The sequence below is a fragment of the Ambystoma mexicanum genome, chromosome 7q, assembly GCF_040938575.1.
Source record: "Ambystoma mexicanum isolate Mex_15411 chromosome 7q, UKY_AmexF1_1, whole genome shotgun sequence".
NCBI classification, from domain to species: domain Eukaryota; kingdom Metazoa; phylum Chordata; class Amphibia; order Caudata; family Ambystomatidae; genus Ambystoma; species Ambystoma mexicanum.
Genome location: NC_090941.1, coordinates 173,118,010 through 173,146,009, shown reverse-complemented (window position 1 = coordinate 173,146,009; position 28,000 = coordinate 173,118,010). Strand labels below are relative to the sequence as shown.

At 44.0% G+C, this 28,000-nt stretch overlaps 1 protein-coding gene across 1 annotated transcript in view; it reads right to left on the bottom strand.

Annotated features, from left to right (window-relative positions):
* The window catches only part of STK24 (serine/threonine kinase 24), a 1,188,458-nt gene that overhangs the window by 414,448 nt on the left and 746,010 nt on the right, over nt 1-28,000 (bottom strand). The gene's annotated exons all lie outside the window — the stretch shown is intronic.

The following is a 28,000-nucleotide window of genomic DNA, read 5'->3' as shown; positions in this document are numbered from 1 at the left end:
TAAATCAATGCCTCTGACGCAAAGCCCTAATTGGCCATTCAGCTTTTCAGAACACTATTTATATCCTATAAAACAAGATGCTAAGGTCAGCTTCTCAAAACCATGCTTCCTATTCTACCAATGAGATACAAAGATTTACCCGGAATCTTTTCATACAAAATGTTAAAAACTTTGGAGTTCCCTCTCTGTACCCTTACATCTTGAGGATGACTTCAGCTATTACTTTAAAGGACTTGAGAACCTTCCTTTTCCACAAAATATATGACCTTGTCTAATACCTTAGCTAGAGTGAATCCCTCTATGAAACTATAATTCACAAAAGCTCCTCGAAGCAGCAGATAAACAGAGTGGGCACTACACAAATAAATAAATGCATTACTTTGAATGGTCACTGATGCTGCTGTAGCTTTGGTAGAATGCGCATGTGCATTGAAGAGAGGGTCCCTGGAATGGCACTTGTGTCCCCTATGTGCATGTCAGCCTGAAGGATGAGAAATGAAAGATGCAAGTCGCTAATTGGCCAACCCCCAGGTGGACGGGTGCATTCCATGTATGTGAGCAGATACTCCCTTAGACAATTGTTCAAACCCTATCCAACTGATGCCTTTGCGGATACAGGTACCCCATCACTGGACCAGGTTGACTAATGACAAATGTTAGTCATGAAGTAAACATGCATCCCTGCACAAAGTTACGCAGACACAAAGAACATGCATACACAGTTCTGTAGATAGCGGATGGATACATATACATACTGTCTGAAGCATTTCCTTTGCACTAGCCAAACGCAGAAATGCAAGAAAAGCAACGTTCACACAGCGCAAGCTTGCAGCCGCTTATTGCAACTAACCATATGGAGTTGCAGGGATGTATAAGGAACCTGGGAGAGCTGAATACTGATACAATATATACATATTTATATAAACCATAGAATTACTGTAGTGATTTCACATGAAGCCACAGGCCTCAGAATAAGACAAGAAGAGATGCAGACTCTGCAGCATGAAGCACAGAGCCAGTGCTCACAGCCAAGGACGAGGGCAAAGGAAACTTCCTGGCTCCCGGAGCAGAGACCCACCTGCAAAATAACAAGCATAAATCTGCTCTAATTGCAGAACAAAAAGCTCTGTTTTGTGGTCCTCACTGACATGACTCAGCAAAGCCGAACAATGGCCATTTACCCATGGTGGAAAGAGAAGCGGTTCCCAGCGAAGACAGACAAAATTGTTACATGTGTTGTACAAGAGATATTGCAACCTGCAGGGACTCTCCGAGGCTAGGTGGCTATACCAGTGGCAACATTAGGGACACACAGTCTTTCTCATTACCTTGAAAAGGTACACTGAGCGATGTGAACAGAACAGGGTCCCAGGCCTGAGGAGACCCGCTCCAGCGAATCAGGGTGCTCAAATCCTGGGATGGTGTGTAATGGGGCAAGGACCAATGGTCATCCTGGGTCCATGCGACAATGTAATAGATCGTTTTTGGGGAAGTCTCAGGCGAACCCACCTGACATGGGAAGGTTAATCCAACAAACCATATAGAGGATACCTATAGGTGTTACTAGTTGAGCTACACAATGGGTTCGGTTCTTAGGTTTTTGGGGAAGGGTTGGGAATGGTGATGCCATTATGGGATAAAAGCTTGTGACACAGGCTCAGGAGCTGTGATTGCCGGAGATGTTTGTGTTTCCTGCATGATCCTTGTATGTTTGGAAAATAAAAGACAGTCCTAACTTGCCCCATGGGTGAGTCCTCTGTCACTACCAGGGGAGGGTTCGATGGGCCCTGGGTACTCTGCTAAGCAGTGATTTGTGATGCGAACTCCTGGTCCTCTGGACTGCCTTCCAGTATAATGGGGGGATCTATCAGGGATTAGAAGCTCTTTAGCCTCTCAACTGCATGTACTAAAGTGCTAAAGAGAAATTAATTCACATACCCCTTTATCTCCCTCAGAAATGTGAAAGGCGTATCGAAGCAGACCTTGAGCTTAGGCGATGTGGCATCTGCAAGAGAGGGACACTTGGAAAGAAAGTTGATTTCTTAGATGTAAATCAGAAAATACCATAGAGCTAAAAGAAGGGTCATTGTGATGTGCTTTGTTTTCTATATCCTGAATGGTGGGTGCAGGTGTGCCTGTGTCCTGGTACAGGCTGATCCTACTCGGAGTAAAGACACATGCAGACACAGTAAACAGGTTATGGGCTCCATCACTGCATTACCGGCTTACGGCACGGGCTGCCATTTTATTTTGCGGCGCTGTGATGTGTCGCACCCCAGTCGCCCTAAAGAAACACACACCACACGCCCCCTTTCCCATAACAAAAGAACAACACACAAATGCAAACTGGTATCATAAAACATGTGGTGACAATATACCAAACCGTTCTCCTAGGTTGATGGAATGCCCAATTGAAAATCCTGGAGGCAGTTGGGACAGCATCAGGAATATCGCATGATGTACTCTCATTCCATGCTCTCCTCAGGGACGTCACCGCTCAAGTTGTTGCCTCCCCCTTGGTCGGCTGGACCACTTTCCTCTTCTTCTTGGGAGCTTTCCTGGTCCAGGTCATCTTCATTGTCTCCCTCCCATGATGTTTGCCCCTCCACTCATTTTCCTGTAGATTCTCCAACCTGACCTGTCGAGTCCACCAACTTTTGGAAGAAACTAGAGATCCTGGTGACAATGTTCTGCCCATCTCACACTGTAACCATTGACCCATGTATGTCCACAAAGCTGAATCGGTGAAGTTTGTGTGGTAGAGATAGTTTCACCTTGGGTTTCCTGGGGTGTATTGATACTTTGTCCCCTACTTCCAATGAATAGCCCTGAAGCCATCTTCAATCCCTCTCCCTCTCATTCGCTATCCTCCTTCGCTCAAACATTTCCTGGTCATCAATGACCCCTGGGCTGCGAGGTGCGTACACCCTGGGATTAGCCCTCTTGGGATCCTTTGAAAAGGTGCTTCAGCCGGTGGTACCCCAGTGGAACAATGGGTGGTTGTACGATACTCAGACAGAAATTCATATAGCGCCCTTCTTTCACATTCTTCTTGCCCATGCACTATCCAAAACACTTTGTTCACGGTGCGCATTAATCTCTCTTCCTACTTGTTTGCCTGTGGCCAGATGGGTGTCACTTTTTCGATGATGACCACCTTGGGTATGCAGAAACTCAAAGAAACCCCTGCTCTGAAACGCGGGACCATTGTCAGTGCATATTTCCATGGGTAACCCATGAACAGCGTACATCTCCTCTAGCACGGGAACGATATCGGGCAGGGATGTTGACTACATGAACTCCACCTCAGGGTACCATGACCATTGGTCCACTAACACCAGGAAGTGTGTGTCTTGACAAGTGGGTTAAAAGTCCATGTGTATCATGGCCCACAGCAAGCAGCTTCTGTCTGTGATCTCATTCCAAAGTTCTTTCGACAGGGGCTGCCACCTGACACCAGATGCAGCTCTTGATGAATGTGTCCACCTTTTCATCCAGCCCAGTAAACCAGACGTTCATGCAAAGGTACAGCTTGGTTATGTCTGCCCCCTGGTGGACTCTGTGTGCAAGCTCCATCACTTTCAGGATCAACTTCTCCAGAATCACCATTTCGGATCCTCTCAAAACGAGCCCATCTGTGCGGTACATGAGCTCATTCTTTATCTGCCGGAACTGCTACAGCGTTCGACGGGCCTAGCAAGTGTGCTTGTCTAGTTTTGCAAGTACCCTCTTCCACTCGCGACTCCTCCCTGCCGTCTGCATGATCTAGGAGCACTCATCTTTTGCCAACGCTGCCTTAATATCATCCAGAGCCATGGAGATGGGGGCCTCAGCCACTGCGAGTGCCTGTACGAACACGTCTGTCTCTTCTTCCGTACTACTGCACTCACCCTGATCCGATGTAAGGGGGTGTCGAGACAAATAATCCGCTGCATTGGCACTCCCCGGACGGTATATTAGCTCTACATTGGAGGGTCAGCATCCATTTCTAGGAGTCCATGGAAATGCTCTTAAGTGTACAGAATCCTTTCTCAACAACAGGAAACAAATAACCCTCCTCTCCTCCAGGGGAGTTGCTAGGTCTGGAAAAGACCCGGGGCTACGCTGATGTCGGAACTGTTGGGACTGGGGGCTAGCTAGTCTTTTGGCTGTAGCTCCTGAGATTCTATCCGGGGCTAAAACCAAAAGATCAGGGGCTATAGCCCTCTTAGCCCCCCTAACAATGCCCCTGCTCTCCTCCTTTGCTTCCGCCGCCCGACCAGTCAATACCGGAGTTCCTCAAGGAGCGTGCCTATCAGCCCTCCTGTTCAACCTCTATATGTCCACCCTCCCAGGAATAATATGCTCGCACAGTATCCTGTGCTATAATTACGCCGATCACACCCAATAAATCCTAAAACTCCTCAACGCAAACCCCAACGGTCAGCCTGACCTCGCTGCCTGCCTCCTTGACATCGATCACTGGATGACCACAAACCACCTCCTCTTAAACCCTACCAAAACTGAAATCATGGTGCGCGGCAACATAGAGCATCTCCCCCACCCTCTTCCTTAGCCATCATCCATGGGCATTCCACCGACCACCTCAACCACAGTAAAAAACCTTGGATGCACTCTTGACTCTGACCTAACCCTCTCCCGCCAAATCAACAACGTCTCTAAATCCTGCCATTACCTCCTCAAAATTCTTAGATTCATTTTTCCATACCTCCTTCCCCAACAGACTCACCGCTGTCCAATTTATTGTAATGTCAAGACTGGACAATGCCAACTCCCTCTACCTCGGGGTCCAAGCATACCACCTCATTAAACTACAAAGAGCACAAAACGCTGCAGCCAAATTGCTTCTAGCACTTGGCCCAAGGGATCACACCTCTCCAGTTCTCAGAACTCTCCACTAGATCCCAGTTAAATGAAGGGTGACTTTCAAAACCTTATCTAACAAATCATAAGAACTTTTGAAAATTCGTACAAACTGTACGAAGCGCCAATACCGTGGGAATCCAACACCCACTCTCCAACCTTTCTGTAACTAGCGCCTAGATGCCTGAGGCCTCTGTGCGCTGAAATGAGTGCAAAATAAATAAAAATAAATACTATCCAGAGGGCTTCCGCTGCTGCCCGGTCCAGCAGCGTCACATTGCTTAGTTTAGTGACGAAGAACGTGGTTTTGACTGTCACTCCCTCATGCCGGATCGGGGCGATGAACACACCTTCAAGGGGCAGGGGCGATTCCCGTAAACATGAATATACAGACTTGCGTGTCCTTCAAATGCAGCGCTCCTTGCAGTTGTTGGTAATGGTCATCTGCCATCACACTCACCAATGCACCAGTGTAAATGAGTACTGGAATTGTCGAACCACATATCTGGACCATGCACTTGGGCTGACGTCTTTTGGATTGCGTCAGTTTGGGCATGCTAGAGATGAAAAAAACATCCTCCTGTTCCTGAGGTTCTTCCTCACCTGCTGGTTGCTCCAGTTGGGCCACCTTCCGTGTCATTCTCTGGAACTGCTGTCGAGGCATGGTTTGTCAAGAGCGGGTTGATGGCACGGGGGCCTGGCAAAACCATGCAAAATGGTTCTGAATGCCACACCTGCCACAGATGTGACTCTTCGCTGGGCAATCTCTCACATGGGGATTGTCGTAGCTGCATAGGGGGCATGGGCCACGCTGTTACCTTGGCTTTCCTTCTTGGACCATACCTGTTTCTTGTAGGGCCTCTGGGGTTGGCGGCTGCTGACAGCACATGTATCTTCTAGTTTAATGGACTTCATGATCACGCCCATTTTAGCCACTCGATTATCTGCCAGTTCGTGTGAACTTCCCATTTCCATGATGCAGGCCAGAGGTATACCTAATTCACGCAGGATCTGACGTCGCATCTTCGTAGAGGAGCAGCCATGAATTTGCTGCAGACATAGCTCGTCATCCTTATTCGGCCATGCACACATTAGGAGCAAATGGCGCACACTGCCATAGAATGTGTCTGTGCATTCCCCTACTTTTTGCACTGCGGACCACATCATGAACCTCTCATAGTCCAAGTTCACCATAGGCAAGAAGTAGTCTTGGAGAATTCCGTTGAAAATGTTATGCACAGTGGGGCCAGTTGAGTACAGCAGGACAGACTTCATTGCATGGTCGCTTGTCTTCCCAATGGCATCAAGGAACATCTCTAGATGCTGAATCCATACAGCCTAACGCGATCCTAGGGTTGCAGGGGTTCCCGACACATCAAATCCTTGCAATGGGGGGAGGGAGCCTTGCTGGCGCATACCTCTGCCATCCACCGGTGCAGCCACAGCATCATCCGTCATGTTCCTGCCCCAATCGAGGACCAGGAAGACACCCTTATACTGCCAGGGGCAACACACGTACACTCTACTGCCCCCCTTGGGCTGAGTGTCGACCACTAGGTGGGGCTACAAGAGAGTCACTAGCCCTTAGAATTTATTAGAAAGGGGTGTAGGACTTAGCCACCTAAATGCCCAGTGGATCCAGGGAGACGCACAAGCACTCCAGGCAGGAGTCGCAACCTCCCAGGCATGTGTGAGCATACCTGCAATGCAGATGGGCCCTGAACAGGGCAGGAATCCTTCACTGCCGCTCTCCACTCCAACGCGAGAGTGCTGGCAAGCAGATTGCATCGGGCAATGGCCTGCACACGTATCTGACAATTTCGCGGGAATGATGCGGGAAGAACACAGGGTCCAGTCAGTTGGTGGGCTAGTCAGCCCAACAGACCACCAGCAAGACAACCGCCAATGTTGTGTGGGGCTGTGCCTGTGGCCTGGTACAGGCCTCCCCCACTCGGAGTAAAGACACATGCAGACACAGTACGTAGGTTATGGACTCTGTCGCTGCAATGCGGCTTGCGGCATGGGTTGCCCTTTTATTATACATCGCCTTAAAGACACACACACCTCACTGAAGTCACCTTGTACATATTCATATCTCAGACGTTTTGGAGGTCATGGAATAGAAAGCGAAGGAGGTTGAATGCAAGTGTGAATGTTTGCTGGACCGCATGCAGTGGTGTAACTGGGCACAGTGGTAGCCTTCTCCTGGACAATGGATCCTCCCATATGATGACAAGCCACAGATGCTTCAGCATTTAGGATTCAAAGGAATAGTTAAAAGCAGGGGAGTTGCTAGGTCTGGAAAAGACCCGGGGCTAAGATGATGTTGGAACTGTTGGGACTGGGGGCTAGCTAGTCTTTTGGCTGTAGCTCGTGAGATTCTTTCAGGGGCTACAACCAAAAGATCAGGGGCTATAGCCCCCCCCTAGCAACGCCCCTGGTTAAAAGCCTATCAGGAATGTGGATGTTTCTGTAAGGCCTGGACATTAATGGACACAACCCCCTAACGTAACAGACATCCCAAAAAAATCAAAAGATGGGAACATAAACTCTCTGCTAATTATGTATCCTAAAAAGGACACATATAAGTAGGTGGGAAAGTTGTTCCCTGAGGGTTGCATGCAGCAGATATATTAGTCACCACTAGTCAGGGCACCGAAAACGGTCTAACAAAAAGAGAAGCCATGAGAGCTTATTTCACAGCAGGCAGAACATGGCGATATAGAGTGAACAGTTAGCCCTCCTGACTGGACTCTTAACATTTAATAACAGGATTTTCTACATCCATCATATTCGCACATATTGAGATATCCCCCAGGATAATGGTGCATGATGAAAGGACCAATTGAAATGAAGTAACGGCGTACTCGGCACAAGAGATTAACAGAGAATATGGAACTGATGCCTCATGGCTGGTAAATAAACTACAACAAACACTGAAGACAGACTGAACACAGATCATGTTTACTGGCTCTACCGCAATTCTTTTTTCATTCAGGCAGCCCCAGTGCAGGGACAACACAACCGATGACACCAAGCAATGTTCCCTCTGCACTAATAGACGCGAGTCAGCCATGACCTCCCTGATTCTATTCTGCTACCAATGCCCAATTCTTTGGAGTAAACATCTTTCTCTAATGTCAGCCTTCTGCTTTGCCTGGTTTTCATTTACCTTGTGACCAGCGGACAGTTTGATCGACAACAGCGTGTTACCTTGAATTAAAAGGGAAGACATGAACAAAAATAGCAAGAAGCCAAAATAAAACTTAAGAGACTCTGACACAATGTAGTGATGAAAACTGAGTGGATTAGTTGCCTCACGGGCACATTTTGCCTCCAGAAAAATGATTGTGCAGGCAGGACACTTCGCACTCATTTCCCAGCTAGGAAGTGGAACACTTTGTAATTTCAGCAACACTCTGAAAGAAACCACAATTAGTGTTTTGAACCCTTCTCCCCCTTTCCACTGCAGACTCACAACACTTTAAAATGTTTTCCCAATCCAACACAGATTCCTGGAATTCTGAGCCACACACAATTTTTGGACTATAGCTGAAGCCTAACATCAGATGGCTGACAACACAGGTCCAAGGTATTAGATATACCTCTTGCTTTTCCCAACATAAATTGTGAAATAATGTCACACAATTGTATTCAAATGTTCACTCTTCTGATGGTCAAGAAGTGTATTGCTGAAGCTAGTTGCAATACTCAGATCAATTGACTTGCATTTAAATCTTGCGCATGAGATCGCATCACAGTTATTTGTAAATAGGTTAATATACATTTTCTGTTGACGAGTTTGACTGACAACCATAAGGGTTATAAGAAAGGTGAGTAAAACGTTGTAAAAAGAGTGACAAAGAGAAAAACGACAAGAAGGCTTTTAAATAAAAGGAAAAAGCAAAGGATACTCTGGCAGTAACACACCCGGCACTGCCACTCGGCTCCAAAGACACCAGACCCATGAAAAAAGTGACAGTGGTTGCCTTTGCCTCTACCTCCTACCCTGACACAGCCCTCGCTAACCTCAACCTCTCAATCTCCAACACTTTTGACACTCTTGCCCCTGCCATGAGGGTCCGACTGAAGCCTTTCAAAAAGTGCATCTCTTGGTACGGCTTCGACCTGGCTGCCCTTAAACGTAAGTGTCGAACAGCTGAGCGGAAATGGAATTCGTCTGGTGGACCATCGGATGAACTGGCCTGCAATCCCCTTCAGATGCAATATCAACTCTGCATCCGCTCCAAGAAAAGAGTCTATATTCAAGCCTGCATCTCTGCGGCATCAAACAATACGGCCAAGCTTTTCAAAGTCTGCAAGGAACTGGCCAATACTGCAGCAGCCTCTTCTTCTGTCACACCCACCCAGGACCTTTGCTCAGCCTGGGCTGCACACTTCATCACAGAAACCCAAGACATCCTGTCCTCCCTCTCTTCTACCCCACAGCATACACCAAAACCAGACTCTCTCTTGGCCCCCCTCCTCTTACCCTCTCCTCTCTCTCACCCATCTCCTCTGATGAGGTCACCAGACAAGTCTGATCTGTGAAGTCTTCATCCAAACATGTGACCCCTGCCCCTCAAAAACCATTAAGGACAATATTGACACCCTCGCCCCAGCCTTGGCTGATCTCTGCAATCTCTCCTTTTCCACTGGAGTTTTCCCTACTGCCCTTAAGCACTCCCTTGTGCACCCTCTGCTCAAGTAACCCTCAGCTGACCACTCCATTCCGGAAAACTACCACCCTCTCTCCATCACTCCCTTCTTGGGCAAATTCCTGGAGAGGTTGGCTTTCACTCAGCTGACCCTCCACACTGAATCCATTGGCTGTTTCCATGGCCAGTAACAGCAAAAGGTGCCACAGCACAGCTACCCTTCCTTCCACACAGAAGGCGTCAGATAACCACAATCAAAACGCTTACGTAACTGATTTTCCCACAAAAGAATGTTGTAATCGCATTCTGTGCCACATCAAATATTGTCCAACAAACAACTATGTCCAAATGATGTATTGAACACGATGTAATATCTACATCCAATTACAAATCCTCACAATAGCCAATCTCCCCCCTAACCCCCGGCCCCTGCATGCATTGCCTTAAGAACTCAAACTGATTGGCTCCACATGCATGTCTTAAAGTCACCTGGGCCCGGAAAGCAGCAGCTTTAGGAAAACCTCTAACAAGTGAAAAGTACCCAAGCAAAAGTTAACCTTCTCGGTATCTGCCCAACTCACTCAGGCCGCTTGGTGAACAACTGCTTTACCACATTTTATTGGGGACATTTATTAGGGGGGTGCGGGTTAACAATATATTTTTCTTATTGATTTTTAGGAGAGTAGGGGGGAATGGTGGTGCTGTGTAGCAAAGTGCCATATGGTGCTTCCCCGCCATACAAATTGCTGCAAGGAAATGTAGTGAGCGACCACCCTGGTGAGTTGTACCAGATCCAACCTTCTCTGAAGATCCAACCTTCTCTGGAGATGCAACCTTCTCTGGAGATCCAACCTTCTCTGGAGATGTAACCTTCTCTGGATATGCAACCTTCTCTGGATATGCAACCTTCTCTGGAGATCCAACCTTCTCTGGAGATGCAACCTTTTCTGGAGATGCAACGTTCTTTGGATATGCAACATTCTCTAGTGATCCAACCTTCTCTGGAGATGCAACTTTCTCTGGATATGCAACCTTCTCTGGAGATCCAACCTTTTCTGGAGAAGCAACCTTCTCTGGATATGCAACCTTCTCTGGAGATCTAACCTTCTCTGGAGATGCAACCTTCTCTGGGTATTCTTTTTCTTCATATCTGTTACTATAATAAGCAGTTAAATAAGGGGAATTGATTTTAATCTTGGAACAAAGTAGCTGTTTCTGTTCAGCCACATTATAGTGTTGCTGTATCAGTGATTTAGTCAAGGTTCTGTAAGCATACCACATTTTCCAAAATAAAGTGGTCTGTCCAAGTACAAACCCACATGGCAAAATTGTGTTTCTATGTATTAAAATAATGCACCAAAAAGTATGTTTTCATTCGGTTTTCCACAGGCCACCAAAAAACACATCTTTCGGGATCCATATCTAAAAATTACCTGCTTCAATTTTCAGATCAGTTAAACTTGACATATTAAAAAATGCAACGATATTTGGGGCCCACATAATAGATCTACAACTACCTTTGATGATCACAAAGTCAGCTAAAAATACGCCATCCTTTCTCATCCCTCTCAGCACTTTCCATCATCCATTTCAGGTCACTGCTAGCAGAGATGATCAAGGAGGAGAGGAAGAAGAGACCTACACAGTAGCTTGGAATGAAAAAGAGCATGTTTGATCCTTCGTGTGTCTCCGCGTAAAGCAGATGAAAGTGAAGGAGAGAAAACTGAAGCGCAAGGCACTAGGTGCAGTGAGCTAAAACATGGCTGTAGACCCTTCTGAGTGGAGTACATTCCACAGAACAGGGTCTTTGACCCATGTTCGTTCTCAGTAGAGGGGCTCCCACACTCCTTTTCAACAAGGCAACACTAGCAATAATTTCCTCTCAGCTGGATACTGTCTTCACGTGCACATAAATATAGTGGTGCATATCTAACAGCAGGAAAGGAAAAAAGATTGAAAGAGTGGGTCTTTTTCAGGTGAATATTTCAGGTCCATATATGGGGTGCGGTTTCTAGAAGAAGATTTGGGGTGCCGATTCATGGCGCAGGAAAACAATATGGCATGACTGTGCATACACACCTGCACCAACTCACACACCACTTACCCACTCACAGATACAACCCCTTACACACAGACAGACACACACACACAACATTTTCAGAGTGGGCTCAATGGTCATATGTGTGTTTCCCACACTCCCATGGCCCACCCTGAGAAATATGCATCTTTGCATAACCGCACCCACCACCCTGAAAAGGATATCATGTGCTATGAACTCACCACTTTGAGAGCAAATTGCTTTAGACTCAGGGACAAGCACATGTCACCTTGATTTACCTTTTGTAATCGTTTTTAATAGTGAATTGTATTTGCTCCAATAGAGAAGACCGCTCCTTAGTTGACTGTGTTAACTCCATGACACTTAAATCGCTTGTTTTTATTTTGTTTACTTCACACTAACAATTTAGGCATATAGGGATCAGCGAGAGAAAATGATTTGTCCAAGATCACACACTTTAAGTGGAGGAGCTGGAATTTGAGCAAAGTCTGCCGTTTACGCCCCTGACTGACCACAAAGCTTCTTATATCTGTTTGTTAAAATATGTAAGAAATCAGTTTAACAAATTTATCCATTCTCATAGAACTACATCAAGCAAAACAATAATGATTGCAGCATTGTTGTCCCCATTCAGAGTGGAAGTATACAAGTAACAGAATGCAAAGCAATGTAAGACAAGTGAATCTCCTCTTAGTCCTGCAACTTAGCGTTATTTATTTATTTAATTTATTTGTAACGTGCTGGAACGACACCCATGGGCATAGAACACAGGGACAGGACAAACACCATAAAACAAAAACAGAGTATCAATCAGGCCAGAGAATGAGAAGGAAATAGAACGCAGTAAGTGTATTGCGATTGAGTTTATTCAAACAGAAGGGTCTTGAGTCTACACTTAAAGATAGAACTGCCCCGCATAGTCTTAGATCAGGGGGAAGGATGTTATATAGACGGGCTGCTGCCACTGAGAAGAAGCTATTTTGTACATGGGATAACTTAGCAGCTGGTATTGCCAACAGACCTGTGTTGTTGGTTCGTAGTGCTCGCTTAACTGGCAGCCACCTTACCCTTTTGGTCAAATATGACGGGCTTTTTGCCAAAAAACTGCATAATGTCCTAAATAGAATCCTCTTCTGTACTGGCAGCCAGTGGAGTGACCTTCTTCCTGCAGACACGTGTTCCGTTCTGCGAAGACCAGTCACTGCCCTGACTGCATTATTTTGGACTAACTGTAGTCGATTGAGCTCCGTTTTTCCAATGTCCTGAAGGAGACTGGCACAGTAGTCCAAGCGAGAGCCGATAATTGCACGGGCTAGTGGGGCACTGTCAGCTATATCAAGGAATGGTCTTGCGTGTACCAGTAACTTGACATAATAGGAGGCGCGAGACACAAGGCTGCTGACATGTGCTTTCATTGTGAGCTCGGAATCCAGTATCATACCCAGTGTTTTAACTTTCGGGAGTGTTGTTAGATGGCAGTCAGCAATTTGAAAGGTGGCATAGGCAGGATCCATTTTGCGCAGCTCGGAGGCTGTGCCTCCCAGTATAGTCTCTGTCTTTCCATTGTTGAGTACCAGGCCATTAAGAGTCATCCATTGATGAATACGATTGTAGGTATTATTAATGGTCTGTGAGTCAAGCTCAAAGTCACAGAGAGGGGAAAAAGACACTATCATCCGCACAGTTTGCGTACCCAATGCCTTCCACATCCAGGCAACTGAAGAGAGGGAGAGTAAAGATGTTAAAGAGCAATAGGGACACACAGGATCCCTGGGGCACCTCACATTTCAGAACATGGCCCTCTGCCATAAACTCTTCATGAAAGACTCTAGCCATTCGATTGGAGAGGAAGGACAGGACCAAACTAGACGCGTCACTAGAAAAATTGGCAGTATCTTGTAGCCTGGTAGCTAGGAAGGCATGATCAACAAGATCAAAGAACACAGTAAGATCTAATAGCATCAGAAGAGATGCTTTACCTTTGTCTGCTTGCTGAAGAATTGATGTTTTCAGGTCTAGAAGAGTAGCTTCTGTGCTGTGATTTCTTCTGAAACCAGATTGGTCACGGTCAAGGATGTTATGTAGTTCTAAGAACTTTTGAATTTGTTGATGTGCCACCTTATCAAGAATTTTAAAGAAAGGGTGTATTAGTAATTAGGTGTTAGTTGCTAGGAACGTTGGGATCCAGTGATTTTTAGTTTTAGGAGAGCTGTAACCTAAGCCTCTTTAATAGAGTTCGGGACAGCATTTCCCCAAAAAGAGAGATTAAAAAATGTGGTGATGAGAGGTGTCACGATCACTGTAATTCAAGCATATCAGGTTCCGATATTTCACAGAACCTAAAGAGAGGCTGAAATGAAAATGATTGCTCAGCTCTGGCTGGGATAGATAAATCTTTTGCGTGACACAATACTTGACACAATGTCCTTCCTTGAAATTAGCAATCTTTTGCCTCAGGGAATTCCTGATATTAGTACACCTGATAGTGTCTTTTATCACTGGCGAGCTGATGGGGCATGGTTCTTTCAACTCACTAAGAATTTTGAACAACTCTTTGGAGCTTGACGCTGCAACCTTGATTCTTTGTTTATCGGATAATTTCTTCACCTCCTGAATTGCGGATTTATAGGTTTTAGCTGCTGCAGAGTAGCTACCTTTATTTACCAGTGATGACGACTTTCTCCAGCTCTTGAGTTGCAAGTTTTTTCTTGCACTTAAATGTCTGAATTTCTGGGCTATACCACGGTTTCGAGGGCTGAGATTTAACCAATCTTTGCTTTAAAGGGGCTTGTGTGTTAACTGCCACCGTCATTGTATCCTCATAGGCTGATACCATCTCAAAACTGTCAAGGACATTAAGAATAGGTTAAAAAAAGGGAAGCAAGGAAGCTGGGGTAAGCTTGCGCGGGTTATGGCACTTGGCTTTCGTAGGGGCATCTCTACTTTTCTGCCCATGCATTGATGGACCTATTTGAAAATGTATGGATAGATGATCTGACCATGTGCATGGTATGACCTTCACCTTCTCCGCTTGAACTCCACGCGTGACTACCCAGTCCAGAATCCTGCCTGCAATATGTGTAGGCTTACGAATGTTCTGTGTGAAGCTCAGACTTTGCAGCGAGGTCTGTAGAGTTCTAGCACGTGCGTCAGATAAATCATCAAAGCCTAAGTTTAAATCTCCGAACAGAATAGTCTTGGTACTGGGTTTCAGACCCATAGACAGTCGCTCACACAGCTGTGAACAGAACACTGGCGTGTTATTGGGAGGGCGATATATTAAGAAAATATTGCAGGTATTATTCGGGTCAACGGCCCACTTTATCTGCTGGAGTTCACAGTCAGAGATAATCTCAACATTCAGCTATCGAATATTAAGTGAGGAATTAAAAATGAGAGCATTCCCCCCCTTTCCCAGTCAACCGATCAGCTCTGAGGACTTTATAATCTGGGGGTACTGCCATCATAAGAGCTGGACCTGCCGCTGAATGAAGCCAAGTTTCAGTTATTGCACAGACGTCTATGCCATTATCCTGGAGCTTTAAGGGAACTCAACCTGCAGCAGCAATTATGCACAATGTATAGAGAATGTCAAGTTCCAAAGACTAAGACATGAAAACCCTTTTATGTCCATGACATCATGGAAATGAATTAGGCAGCTTAAATTGCACCAGGGGGTTATTTATTTTGTGACAAAAATTAAGTGTCTTGCAGGAACATGCTGAGGGCTTTGATATGCAAAAGCCCCCCATCATTTCTTATCGCCACACGTTCATTCTAAATTAGGGGACTTACTGCTCTTTTAAATGAGCAGACAAATTAAGTGGCACCAGGGAGAGCGGAGCCTATGCAAAAGTCTGTAAAGGTGAGGTCATCACAGGAAGTCAAAGCCCTGTGACTGTTCACAGCAGCAAACCTCCATAAAGCTACTGTAAGCAGATGAAATGCTCCCTTTGCATTTAAAAGAATCCTCCCTTTAGAAACCTGATGACTTTGCTTCTCAGGCTGAGCGGCTCGCAGGTTTTCTTTTTTTTTTAAAACATCTGTATTTATACATTTTCCATAAAACACAGCCAGGTCATAGGAGCATTGAGCAATGCAAAAGACACCACGGTACCATTCACAACAGAAATACCCTAAGCAAACAATACATACATCCCAGCAACATAAGAAAGCACTAAATAACCACCATGAACATTCCTAAGGAAGAAACAGTTGAATAAAAAAAAAACACAAAGCGACACAAAGAGACAGCAGGTTTTCTGACAAAATTGCATCTTCAAGGGTTTATTGCGGGTCAAACCCTCGAGTTGCGGGCCAGTTGGCAGTTGTGCCCACGCATGCACACAAGCCGCTGCGCGTACTGACACACACACAAAAGCACAACCTCACCCCACCAACATGCACTTACATGCACAATCCTGGAGCGCACACGTGCATGAGCGCGCACACATGAACACACCCCTCACACATGCACTGCCCCTCCACACAGACACACACACACATACACACACACACTCCACCTCATACCTCCTATATACAAAAACACCACATTTCCTCCCGCAGACACAAAGCTCAACTAATGTAGTGCCTAAAACATCATGGACTCTGCTTGGCTTTGTTTTACTCTGCACCACACCCCAGCTAAGTGGGTTGTTCCTGGGGGATTTTGTCCTGGTAGTTATATTACTTCAGGTTTGCACCCACATTACCCAGATACCCACTAATAGCAGATCTTTGACAGCACCTGATGACACTATGCCTCAGCATGATATTTGCCCTCATAAATTGCGCCTGGACAATGCTTGCAGAATCTCGCCCGCTAAGGCAAAGCCCTATAAGGCCCTGATTGAGATATGGCGCAGCTTCTTCACCTGTATCACCCTTCTCCCTTGCTAGTGTACAAAGTCTGATATCTATCTCCTCGATATCTCCTCCTGCATAAGACACTACCTCACAAAGGTACCCTTTATCACTGCACTCTTGTTGGTGCCAGCTCCTTTTACTGTGTCGGCGAACATAATATGCTAATCCGCGAAGCCTCCTTTGTTTACCACCATTCCATACATCACATCTGACCACATCACTTAACACCGCACCAAACGCAATGGAAAGAGCCACCTCAATGCATAGACAAGCATAGGTATATTGATGCAAATCAACACACAGACACACATTAGAAGCAAAGACACTAGCCTCTGACCACACACATGACTACACAGCACACGCATCCTAATCAAGGTACACCGAACCAAGTATTTACTGACAACATGCCAAAATACCTAGATCCATACCCGAGATGTTTTGCGTATGACCTGCACACATCGACACAACAGCAACGCAATCTTTCACTGATCTGCTCCTGCTGCCCATCCACTTCCCCTTCTCCACAGGTCCTAGTGCTCCAAGAGGGCATCACATTACAGCAGGCGTGCTACGTAAACCTCAATAACATAACATAGCACACAATAAAAGCACTAGGTTTGGATGTCTGAAAAATATGAATATGTACTGATTACAGAGTCTAAGCTTGGAATGAATATACATACATGCAACCAATATGCTTCAATGAATATACATATAGTCCCCATACACACAAACCCAATGCAAACTCCCATGCCTTCCTCTGGACATCACCTCCTCGCTCCCCCCACTGACAAGAATACCCCCAACTATGGGTACACTTATAGAATTACATGTAGTGTACACAGGTCGATCTCTTTCCTCAACCGGCTCCTTTCTTTGGAACAGCCTCCCCCCTCCTTCTTCATCTTAAGCAGGACTTTCTTAAATGCCGGAAGCTCCCCAAAACTTTCCTTTTTACCTCCGCCTTCCACCCCACTCAACCCTCTGCTAATCTCACATTTGCTTGATTGGTGTTTGTTCAGGGCCCTTATGCATCCCCGGGGCCCTGACCTCCCGCACTGAATCCCCCCCAGCTTCTGTCTATCCTCAGCACTTGCCTCGGCTCACCCTCCAACCTGGAGGCTTGCACTTACCTTACCTTGCACTTCGTCTGTTGCTCACCCATGAGCATCACAGCCCCTATCACATTCACCCTCCCTTCTGCACTTGTACGTTCTAAACACTCACTAGGCATAGTAGGTTCGTCTCCCCACACCCCTCCCACCGTATTAATATTTATATGTATTTCGATTGTTTTTACATCCCTTGTCCCCTCCCTGTTGCGCTGTGGTTGCTTTGAAACAGTATTTACTTCCTGTATAAGCGCCTACCAAGCAAACAATAAATAACTACAATAAATAAATAAATAGAATATGCGTAAAACGTAAGGAAATACAATAACACAAAAGCCATAAATTAGGATTGAAGTGTAATTGGCATTAACAATACGCTTTGAATATGCATACAGGCAAATGATACTCTGAACAAAGACACACGCACGTGCGCACACGCGCACACACAAAACACCAACAACCGCCCACGGTTCTATGTGAAAATGTCCGCAGAAAATGTAGCAAGGTGAAAAAGTAGTCAGCAAAAAGTCATTTTTAAAAATGTAGTCATTCAATACAAGCAATGCGAAGGTCACCAGAAAAGCGATTTTTAAATACACAAAAGTATAAGGCTGCATCCCTTAAAATGACCCAACCCTCTAACAAAACCTCCATAATCACCTCTTATTACAACCCTTATTCTACGCAGAACTCATACTTAACACTAACCCTTCAGTGCACTAAAGCATTTTATTTACATGTGACTCAATACAAAACACCAACAGCACAAATTCCATAGCCTTTGCCGTAGCCCAAACCCTTGCTAACCGTAGCCTTATCCTAAATGCAATTCTAACACTTACCCTAATGTTTACACTACCCTACCGCTAGTTTTATCCTAACCCCTATCCTGAACCAACATCAACAGCCATTTCCAACCTCCCGATCTCTTTCCTTAACACTTACTGAAACCATTACTCTATCGGCCCTATCCTTACCAGAACCCCTACCCTAACACATACCCTAGCACTTAATCTTCCCTAACCACTAACCAAACCCCAACATCACTAGCCATCCCACAAAAAACCCAACCCTAACGTTTATATTAATTCTAAACAAAATCTTAAACTCTAATCCAAATCCTTAAACTAACCCCTATCCTACCCCTAAACCAGGCAAGCATAAGCCCACTAAAGCCTCCTTAATCTTCACACTTACCCTATCCGACTACAGTTTGTCTACTTTCCAGCTGCATTTTTTAAAACTACTTTTTGCTTGGTTACTTTTTCACTGCAGAGGTATTTTCACCACGCTTTCTTGACTGACGACATGTGTGTTGGTAACACATTCGATGGGTACCCCCCTACCTCCACTCACACACTCACCCCAGACAAGAACAGGCAAGAAACATTGAACACACATAAGACAACCACAAACAATACATTCAGAATAAGCATTCATACATACAATTCCCTAGCAATACAAGCAAGCATCAGGTCAGCACAGACAATACACTCAGAATCTGCCTATTGTCATGCTTAATGTGGCAGTAATGGACTTGCTAAGCAAACTTGCCATAGCAAAACAGATTGATCATGCGTTACACTAGGATAGAAGCAAAAGTGAAAGCCAAGATAGCACCCATTTGCACAAATAAATTGAAGGCAAAGGAAATTATAAGATTGTGAGCAGTATGTAGAAGTCACAGGGCCAGTTTCTGTTACCATCGTCTCAAAAGTTCAACACACTGCACACAGTTCTGTGGAAAACCCTCTGCATTTGAATACTCCTTGTGACACAGAACGACATATTCCCAGGTGACTGTTGATTCGTTTCCTGTTGATCTCATGTCTCAGTGGATCATTATTATAGCCCCCCCTCATGGGGTGATGTTTCATGGACCTATTCTTGGGTTCCTTGCTCTCGCGGGTGCCTCGTACATGCACTGCTGATCAAAGATACTCTCCGTTCCTGCAACAATGCGTCTTAAAGTGGGGTTATCTTTATCCTTATGAATTTTAGGAAGGCCATAGAAAACAGGTGTTATGGGATGGCAATTAGTTAAAAATTGATGGGTTTTATCACTAATCCAATTGTTTTCTTTAGCCTTGTCTAGTGTTTTGTTAATCAGACACCTGATTTCAGGTAAAGGATCTCTATCAAGAATAGTGTAGGTATTAATATCATCAAGGAGCTCCGAGCATTTGTTCATGTAGAAAAGATGTATCCATAACCACTATTGCACCTCCCTTATCTGCAGGTTTGATAGTAATTGCTTCACTTTTAGCTAGATTGTCGTATATAATCTGATTTCAAAATGGCGCGTAGTGTTTCTATAGCAACTCACGCAGACTCTGACAGCCAACTCCGACCCTCAACACTACGCTCTCCTGAGCTGAAGGTACGCACATCTGTGAAACCTTATTCCTCAGCCAGGGACCATCTACAAATGATCAGATCTTTACCCATGTATTTATGTAATTATTTCAGAACCATTGAGGTGATAGAGCGTGTGATTATGCCAGATTGAAAGTTACAGCCAGGATCTCGTAAACAACTGCGTCCATTCCAATTTCGGCAAAGCCAGACACATAATTACTGGTATGTAGACACTCTTGTGTCTGCTTATTTAATTTTGGTATTTTTTGTTTTTATTGCTCTCTATGGAGGCTTGCTTGGAGTCATTTTTTACCACTTACTTATTGTACCTATCACTTTATAGATTAAGCGGCACTTGCCAAATCATTTTCAGGCTTCTCACTTGAACACGTTGCCATCGATTTATATATTGAACAACGCTCCTTAGCTGATCCAATAGACGGATATCTCTCTTCGTTAGATATCTTATAGGTATGTCACATTCTGGTGATAGGAACTAAGGCACTTTATCTGTTCTCTTATAGCCACATACTTTATTGAAATGTACTTATCTTTACAAATTTGGGTTCGCTTATGGAATTACTTTGCAATCCATCCCTGGGACCACTGAACTAATGCCTGATCTCACCCACTTAACCAGGATGCATTGCTTGATGTCCTTTTCACCGTGATTCTCCTCACACACCGTTGCCGGTAATTATGTTTTTTTCTTCCTACTATAGCCTCCCTCTCAGATCAGTATTCTTTATTAGTTTTGATTATTAACTTCCACATTATGCCATTCAGTGCCGTCCATTGGGATGACTCAGGGTAGACTCAGTCAACCAACTCGTGCTAAGATTGATTCAGGGGTTTTCCCACATTTCGAATATAATTGTAATAAATAATGCGCAGTACATACAGTGAAATACCACCAACATGTTTAATTGGACATCTGATAACTGTGCTAAAACAACTCGGAATAGTGAAATCAATGGAATCCTGGGGGAATATTGGTTTTGTTTAGATGACAGAGTTGTTAAATCTATTCTGTGCGTATATCATGTAAAAATAATATGAACCAAGTGAAGTAACTTGAATATAATATTGTACACTATTGTAAATTTCCTTCAAAGAGTCCGTACTGGCCATTTGAAGAAGAGGAAAATATCCTTGAAACGCGTCTTTGAATACAACGACTCAGTTTCTTCTTATTTCTTTATGTACACTATGATGTTGTTTTGTTTTCTTCTTTGTAAACTAAAAAATAATTCCTTTTGTCATTGAATTATGTACTCTACTTTTGAAAATACTTTGTGCGTAATATCTTGTTATTTATCTATTCATATTGAATGTGTTTAGTACTTTATTATACCCTTTGACTAACTGCAGTAGTGGATTTTTATCCAAACATTTGAAAGTGTGCAGGGGACGAGACGATTCCTAGGTAGAACCTTCTTTTTCTCATTGTTTTTTGTAGGGGTTTTGTACCATAATCCCAGTTCCTCCCCCGCACCTAAAATACATAAGACTGACATTCAAAATCATTGTTTAAAATGTTACTGCCATTAGGTGTGCACCAGTGGCCAAACTTATCTAGAAGATGACAGGAACCTCATCCCTAAAACTATAACCAATATGATTCATATTTGCACTGCCTGCAACCAGCCACGTACTCAGCAACTTAAAAAGTTCTCATGGATGCAGCAGAACCGAGGCCTAATTCAAAATGGCCGAGACACTAAAACAACATGGAACCCTCACATTTTGAGTATTCTCCCAGTCTGTATTTCCCTTTACGTTTAGGAAGTAGCATTTGCATATTTAAAGGGCTCTTTAAAAAGGGATTCCAATGACTGCTTTTAATAGAAAATATAAGCAATTATAGCTTGTCGGGGCATCCCGGAAACAATATTTTTACTCAAGGGGGGGGGGCCTTACTGTGGACATTTTTGAAAACCACTGCCTTATTAGAGCACTGGAGTGGCTGGATAGCGGCATGTGGCTCTTGCAAATGCGCACGATAAAATGTAGGCTATGCTATGCGTCATTCTGAAAAAAAGGAGTACTGCAGCAATTCCGCGTCTATGGGACAGAGGAGAAGATGTCTGCTTCTGAAAATTAGCCATTTAATTCTCAAAACAACAAAAACTGCTAATTGCAGAGGAAGAGCGAGATCGGCCTCCATGATGATGAGCAAGCAATTAATTGCGTGAGTATCCGCTGACGTGTGGATGAAATGCATGCGGGGAAGGAGCAGGTGCCTTGAGCAGGGAACAATAAGTAATGCGCGCACACGCTCCCACCAACACATACGCATGTGTGCACACACACGTGCGACATGTAGCAACTGATCGACAACATAGTGGGGTTTTCCAGAGTTTTAATGGCAGATAAACCTTCTTTCACTACGAAATACCAACCGGATCCATGTAACCTTCTGTATGAAGGGGAACTACCTTGAAACATTTTATTTTAAACTATCAGTGGCACCTGGGCGAACGCTATCAGACTTGTGAAGACAATGAGCTCTCCGTTGGCTAGAGGGGGCTTCCATCTTTCTCAAGGCATCCCATGGCGCCAAGGCTTCTGTTATAAAGTGTCAGTAATAGTCAACTGATCACCACAGGTCACTTTTCTACAGCAGTGGGAAGCAGTATCCCTATTGGACTTGCCTATAGGAAAACATGTTCAACTCTGAAGTGAAATGCAACTCCACGATTCTGATACTAACTGAATTCGCAAGCACAGCAGCAGGTACAATCAGATTATGCCAAGATATGCTGAGCCTTTTCCCATCTGTCTTTCCTTGTTTTTAGCCTTCTCTTTTCTTCTTTTTGCTCTCGTTTTCTTTCTTCCTTTCGTGCTCATAATTGGGTTCGCTGATGGTCTTCCTTTCCATCTCTTTCTTTCTTTCTTTCTCTTTCTTTCTTTCTTTCTTTCTTTCTTTCTTTCTTTCTTTCTTTCTTTCTTTCTTTCTTTCTTTCTTTCTTTCTTTCTTTCTTTCTTTTCTTTTTCCTTCCTTCCTTCCTTCCTTCCTTCCTTCCTTCCTTCCTTCCTTCCTTCCTTCCTTCCTTCCTTCCTTCCTTCCTTCCTTCCTTCCTTCCTTCCTTCCTTTTTCTTTCATTTAATCCTTCTTTACTTCATTATCTCTTTTTTCCATTCCAGCTTTTTTTATTCCATTCTTCATTCTTCATTTTTTCTTTCTCTCTTTCATGCCATATATTTTTGTGTCTTACTTTGTTTCCACCTTTCTTTCTTTCCATTGTTCTTTACTTCAATACAGCTTTCTTTCTGTACCTTTCCTACAATCCAACGTGCCCCTGTTTTTTTTAACATTTAACATCTTTCCTTCCTTTATTCTTTATCGTTTGTTACTCCCTTTCAAAATCTTGCTTTATTTCATTCATTCTATTTTCTGTCCTTACTTCTTTGCGCCTTTCATTTTTTCTTCCTTCCTGCCATATATGGCTTTACCTTCTTTCTATTGGAATTCCTTCTTTCCTTGTTTTCTACTTTCTATCAATCCTTTTCTCGAGTTCATTCTCCCTGCCTCAGTCGTTTGTTCTGTTTTTCATTCTCCATCTTTCTATGCTTCATTCCATCTGCCAAATATGTTTGTTTATTTCTTTGCCTCCTCCCGTCTAGCCATATTTTTCCTCTTTCCCTTTTTCACTCCCTTCCTATAATTCCATTCATTTATTTGTTCATGGTCTTGTTGCTCTCAGTTTCTTTCTTTTTCTTGTCTTTGATTCTTGTTTTCCCTTTCCTTTTCTCTTCCCTGCTTTTTTGTTCTTGCAGGTGGAGAACAGCACCAGCTCCACCAGGTTCAATGTTCCTCCGGTTGCTGTCATGAGTGAAATTATCCGAATTATCCGGTGGATGATGCATAGGACATTCTCCTCCCCCCTTGGCCTTCCACCCCCTCCCGGCGGTCATGAGCTTCTCGCTGTGTTTCCCTCCGGCCCCCTTGTATTAATGGAGAGTTTCTGTAAATAGCTTGATAGTTCATTGTCTTATAGACGGGTTCTTGCTTAAGCTACTTGCTGAAGAGCTTGACATATTTGCCCATAGGCAAACTTTGTATGTTTAAATGCTCACAATATAATGATTTTATGCTGTTTGGAAAAGTAATAAAGTACATCTAAAAAAAAAATGGAAATCCAATAAATTAAACTGAAATCTTTTTAAGCCTAGTTTCCAAAAGGAAGACCCACCTTACTTCAATTCCCCAAACCTTACCCGCAGAGTAACCAAATGTCAGTCCTTCTTCCTACAGCTGCTAGCAAACTATTCCCGCTCTCTGAAACTGGAGTAAGATGAAGGACGCCTTGTAGTGCTATGGTTCGCTCATTACAAGTGTTGCGGAAAGTGTTGCGGAAAGGCAACAGCGGCGCCGGTAGTGCTACCGTTTCCGTTGTTAACTCTCCGCAACATTACGAGTTCTGCTTGCCGGTGCCGGACTGCATGCGTGGTCTGACCAGGCGTGCAGACCGGCACCCGCGAGCCAAACTCGTGATTGCACCAGCACCGTTATAAACGGTGCCGGTGCAACCATGCTCGCGACCCCCATTCTGCCCCTTGGGGCAGAATGGGGATCGGGAGGCCGGCTATACCGGCACCCGCAAATGGCAATTACTGACCCATTCAACTCGTGATGGGCCGGTAATGGCCCATTCGCGGGTACAAGGGCCGGTAGCAAGTGTGGCGGTAGCCGTGCCCTTAATAAGGGCACGGCTACCGCCAAACTCGTAATGAGGCCCATTTTCTTTCAGCTGTTATGTCTCTTTTTTCAGCGTCAGCGGACGGACACATGGTCACGTGTTTGTGGTGACATAGGTTCTCAGCGAAACCACCATTTAACACCAGACACTACTTACAGAAACCAAGCTTCAAAACACTGCAGTGGGAAGTTTGGAAGAAAAACCCTCAAAATACAAAGCTTTGTGTTGATATGGCTACAAATAAATGAGCTTATTACGTAATTTCATAGCACATCATTTCATTCAAATGTACTCTCCCATCACCATTGATGGCTCTCAAAAACACCAATGAAAAAACTCCACCAGCTTCACAAGATGATGTAACAGTCTCGGGAGGATAGCTCAGGAGCAACGTGCTCGCCTTGGAAGCAAGACAAAACGGAGCAACACAGGTTCGATCCCTGGGTCCGCGCTTAGAAACCTCTAGGTATTGCGTTATAAATAACCTATCATACATACATACAGTGATCCCTTACTTTATGCAGGCCACAAACTAAATGATCTTTGATGCGTAATTGATAGTAAAAAAGTGAGGGAGCAATAACTACTAGAGGCAGTGTAGCAACTAAAAGGAACATATGCTGTTACAGTGTAAAGTGCTGCCCCGTGTAACAGGCTCATTTCAGATGTAAAACTTCTGATTAGAAACTAAGAATGAAAGAGGAGGAATGAAAGGACAGAGAGAAAGAAAGAAAATAAGAAAGACATAAAGAGGAAAACGAGAGAGGGAAAGACAGAAACAGGGAAAGAAAGACATAAAGAGAAAGAGAGGGCAATAAGGAGAGAAAGAAAGTGAAGGAATAAGAGATAGAAAATTTGATAAACAAAGAGGAAAAGAGAGGAAGAAAGTGAGAGTACGAAAAATAATGTGGGTGAGGAGGAGAGAAAGGAAAGCACAGAAAAAAACATAGCACAAGAGAACAATAAGAAAAACATAAAAGATGAAAATAACAAGGAAGAGAAACAGAAAGATGGAAAGAAGGAAAAAAGAGAATAACAGAAGACACAGATATGAAGTGAGAATGGAAGAAGGAAAGAAAGCAAGCAAGAAAGAAAGAAAATAAAGGAAAAAGAAATAAACATAAATAACGAGAAACTGAAAGAAGAAAAGAAAGAAGGAAAGAGAAAGAAATAAAGCAAATAAGAAATACATTCTGTCACGGCAATGAACCATGGAGTTGTGCTTCTGGAATAATTGATTCATGGATTGACTAATCTGGAAACTGAAATAATGGTGTTTTGATCTGGATAAAATAAGGCGGTGTCTGCCGAGGAAAAAAAAGAAACAAAAAAAGAAAAAAAACAAATAAATCAAACAAGGATAGGTGAAAAGAAGGAAAAAATGAGGAAACACACAAAGAAAAAAAGAGATGAAATGAAGACAATAAAGAAACGAAGAATGAAGGAAAGATGAAAATAAGACAAAAAAGATTGCATGAAGGAAAGAAGATTAAATGAAAGAAGGAAAGAGAAAGGCAGAGAGACAATGAGAGAGAAAGGGGGAGGAAAGAAAGAAGGAGGGAAGAAAAGTAGGAAAAAAGACATTAAAAGATGGAATGAGATGGAAAGAAAAACAGAGGAAGAAAAGAGGGAAGGAGGATATAAGGAAAGGAAAAAAGAAAACATCACAAAGAACACATCAATGTAAAGAGAAATATAAATGTAAGAAAGGGAACAATAATAGGAAGAAGGAAAGACAGGTGACGGAAGACCTAAAATGTAATTGCTAAATAGCATTATACCTGTAATACTGGTGTACTAATCAGTTTCAAAATTGTATAATTGCACTTCAGAGTTGCCATTATTGATAAGTTGTAAAATCAGCCATTATTATTTTCTCTTTTGGAGAACATGTTCTGCAGTGATCGGGCAAGTCTATCATTGATAACTTTGTAGCATGCAACAATCCACCTTACCCGGCATTGGCAAAGATGGCAGGAAAATAACAGGAGGGCTCCTTTTGGGGCAATTTAACATTTTATTAAAAGTTTGTTGATAGTCTGCGAGGTGCCACTGGTAACTACTTCAATGTTTAAAACAGAATATTACGTTGTAGTTTGCCTTTCACTCGCTAGGCAACATCCAATAAATACCAGAGGATAAAGTGTCTACATTTCAGAAAATTAGAAGGTCTGATCTGGTGGCTCTGGATCAGGCGAGGCATAAAATTTCCAGGGACTCTGACTTGACACGTTGGGAGGCTTAATCATCGAAATGTCAATTAACCAGGTCTAAATGGTTTCAACCTAATTCACTAAACATCAGATTACTTGGGGTCATTTATCAAAACTACTGTCAATCTTGCATGTGCAAGAAACACTCATATGTCGACATAAAGATTCAGTGGGTGATTGTCAAAAGAGGATTAGTGTATAGCAGTGGCCCCCCCCTCAGCAAAGTTTGGGCAGGCCGGGCCCCCCCAAAAGTGCCAGATGGACAGTATGTAGAAATCGCTATGAACTTTTGCGTGCCGTCACCGCACCTTACTCCCAGTACAGGCCCTGGGCACTCCCCACCCTACTCCCACCACTATTTCAGTGCTGCCACCCATCCTGCTCCCAACACAGTCCCATAACACAAGCATACACACATCCATACACATTTAAATAAAAAATAAATCGCCATAAACGTACCTTCTGCAGGGGCCTGCGCATAGTTGCTCTGCCCGTATGTGCGAGGAGGCGCAGGAGCACCCCCTCGCAGTGCCCCAGCCAGCATTTCCAATGAGCTATGCAAGGCTGGCGAAGCAAAACACGCCCAGCGGTGCTTGGCTCAGTGATCAGGTCCGGCTGGGGAAATTAACTGTCAAAGGCAAACAGTGTTTTCCTTTGACAGTTCAGCCAGCCCAGGAGCACTCCCTCAGCTGGACAAAGCAGCTGAGGGAGTGCTCAGTGTTTCACTGGGCTGGCTCCTCGGCTCCTCCATAATGGGTGAGGTGGCCAGTGGGTGGACGCCCCCTCACCCATTATGGATGAGCCGGCAGGCTTGGACTGGCCTATAGGGCAATAGGGAGATGACCGTACAAAAATGCAAAATGCTAGTGTAGGCCAGTCAAAATGGGCCTCTTTTTTGGCTAATGTGGGCCAGTTTTAGGAGTTACTTCACTATGCAGCTAGTAGTTTTGACCATTGTTGCTGAATAAATATTCTTTAAATATCACAATTTGTTTACATTTGAACAAAAAACAACCCCTTGGGTACTATTCAAACAGTGTGTGACTAAAGGACTGCATATCCATTTGCAACTGCTGGACATTTTTTTAATTGGTGCCTAAGACCGTTTTTTATTTGTATTTTTTTTTTTACATTTCATGCTGGGCTCTGGCGCCCCCCTGGGATGCGG